The 2,677-nt window shown below is 55.0% G+C and overlaps 1 protein-coding gene across 1 annotated transcript in view; it reads left to right on the top strand.

The window, feature by feature from the left end:
- The first annotated feature begins 1,937 nt into the window (after positions 1–1,937).
- The window catches only part of P2RY2 (purinergic receptor P2Y2), a 61,318-nt gene continuing 60,578 nt past the window's right edge, over positions 1,938–2,677 (top strand). The window contains exon 1 of the mRNA XM_019510270.1: positions 1,938–2,078. The gene's annotated coding sequence lies outside the window, so the exon portion shown is untranslated. The remainder of the gene's footprint in view (positions 2,079–2,677) is intronic.

Genomic DNA, 2,677 nt, shown 5'->3' with positions numbered 1-2,677 from the left:
GGCTCTGATCATCCCTGCATTCAGCACTGCCCAGCAAGTCGGGTCCCCCAGAGCCAAGAGATTAAACATTAAGTGCTCTTTCTATTTGCCTCCCAGCCTCTAAGTTCTCAGGGTGCACTGGGGAGCCGGAGGCCAGTGAGACCCTCCCAGGAGGATGAAGGGCAGGAATCTGACTGGTTCCTTCCTCCATCTGTTGTTACTAAGCAGCACCAAGCAGCTTGGGCAGGGACTATCTCTGCCACTCAGCATCAGTTACCATGATGTCTAAAATCTAAAAGCGGAGAGCTACATGAAATAACATGACTCCAGGAGCTGGTGCTTTAGTCACATCCCAAGCTTCAGCTAATGTCCACCAGAGCTGGCAGCATCACAGGACATGTGTTCACATGGGAGTGCATTCAACAGCTGAACAGGGTTCAGAGCTGGGATATTCAGACACTGGAGGGTGCATTTACATTTTGCAAACAGCCTGGGGACTGGGGAAGCCCAATTACCTAGAGACCTGACTAGGCAGGTACTCCTGGGTGCCCTACATCAGTGGCACTCCTCACTAGACTCCTCATTAGTCTCAAGTCCTGCCTTGGATTTTTGCTTTCACTTGTTTCTTGACTATGGGGAAAATAACATTAGGGTAATCCTTTTGTTGCAAAGAGCCCAGAAAGCCACAATGTTTCTGACACTGGTTTCCTATTTGAAATCTCTGGGTTTATATCATGACTCATTGGCGAGTATGTGCCCATCTAACAGTGCCACGATTGCGTGGTGCCTTTACAACAGCGGGTCTCAACCTTTTTAGACCCAAGGCCCCTCTTGGAAAGCACCACTCTTAATTTTCAATCATTTTTTTACTACAGAAAAATACTAGAGCAATTCTGCTAGTGCAAAGAGATTAGCCAGCCCCAGCAGGGCAGCATGGGTAGAGTACTCTGGGTTCCTGTTTGATCCAGCAACTAACCTTTCTCCTGCCCTGCTGCGGTGTGTTCGCTCCTCCTGGGCATGCAGCTCCTATTTCACAGCCCTGCAGACGGTTTTTAACTCATTTGAATGATGTTCTTTTTGTATTTGTTTCCATTTTAAACTGAATCACACGGCCTGAGACCCCTAGCAAAACTTCTAGTTTCTTTTTACCTGGAGAAAAATAGGTGCTGTCTTATACAGGCTGCCCTACAGCTCCCCCCCTCCCCCCCGGTTCAAAATCCTAGATCTGCCCTTGCATGTTTTCATCCCTAACAGCACTCTTGAAAGCATCTTGGGGCACCCCCGGAGAATGAACAGCCAAGATGGCCAATGACATCCTGGGCTGCTTTAGTAGGAGCATTGCCAACAGATCATGGAAATTATTCTTCCCCTCTATTTGGCACTGGTGAGGCCACATCTGGGGTCCTGTGTCCAGTTGTGGGCCCCTTCCCCCCCCCCCCAACAACAGAAAAGATGTGGACAAATCGGAGGAGGGCAACAAAGATTGTTTGGGGGCTGGGGGACATGCCTTGTGAGGAGAGGCTGAGGCAACTGGGTTTATTTAGCCTGGAGAAAAGACGGAGTGGGGGGATTTGATAGCAGCCTTCAACTCTCCGCAGGGAGGTTGCAAAGAGGATGGAGATGGGCTGTTCCCAGTGGAAGCAGGTGACAGGACAAAGAGCAATGGGCTCAAGCTGCAGCACGGGAAGTCAAGGTTGGCTATTAGGAGCAATTTTCTCACTTGCGAAGCGCTGGAAGCCCTGGCTGGGATGATGCAGCCCTAGTTGGGATGGGTTTGAAGCCATGGCTAGGATGATGCAGCCCTGGCTGGGATGGGTTTGAAGCCATGGCTGGGATGATGCAGCCCTGGCTGGGATGGGTTTGAAGCCCTGGCTGGGATGATGCAGCTGGGGCTGGTCCTGTTGAGCAGGGGGTTGGACTAGATGTCCTGAGGTCCCTTCCCACCCTCCTTTCTGCGGCTCTCCGGCAGCTGCAGCCTGAAAAGCACTGTGCAGTCGAAGAGCCTGGGGAAGCCTGGGCGGAGATAGGCGGATCCCAGCTCCTGCCTGGCCCCGGGAAGCAGCTGACAGCCCGGGGAGGCGGCGCTGGAGCAGCAGCTGGTGAGTGTGGGCTCCGGGACGGGCTGCACGGGGCAGGGGAGGAGCAGGGTGGCCCCTGGCACCTGCTGCTGCTCACCCGAAACTTGCTCCCTGCTCCACCTGGGCATGTGCCAGTGCTGCCCAGCAATGCTGGCAGGGAATGGGGCCCCCTGCTCCACGCCCCATGGGTGGCATGGGGGTGACACCTTGCAGCTCCCATTACTGCTGGCTGTATGCTTTGATCCCCCCTGCTCAGGGGGGCTGGGTTTTTAGAGGTAAGGGGCTGGAGTCACCTGGGAGGGTTTGAGCGCCCCTTCGGGGGCCCTCCGCTTGCCGCTTCCCAACAGGTGCCGAGCGCAGGTTCCTCCATGGCTGTGCCCCGAGGGCCAAGCAGGCTGCGGGCACACCTAGCACCCAGCCTCCTCCAAAACGATGCCCACTGACTTCAGAGCTGAGCGGCGGCCTCACCTGAGGGCACACCAGCAGGCCAGTCAACAGGGAGTCTGGGGAACCTACAGCCCCCAGGGGCAAGCCACAGACTTTTTGCAGAGGTGGCCTCCGTTATCAGTGAGAAGTGACCATGTCTTCTTCTTAGGAGCCCTCCCCCCCCGCCAAACCCA

This window comes from Gavialis gangeticus, unplaced genomic scaffold, assembly GCF_001723915.1.
Source record: "Gavialis gangeticus isolate Ggan-Ray unplaced genomic scaffold, GavGan_comp1, whole genome shotgun sequence".
Lineage (NCBI taxonomy): Eukaryota > Metazoa > Chordata > Crocodylia > Gavialidae > Gavialis > Gavialis gangeticus.
This window is presented reverse-complemented; position numbering and strand designations above follow the sequence as displayed.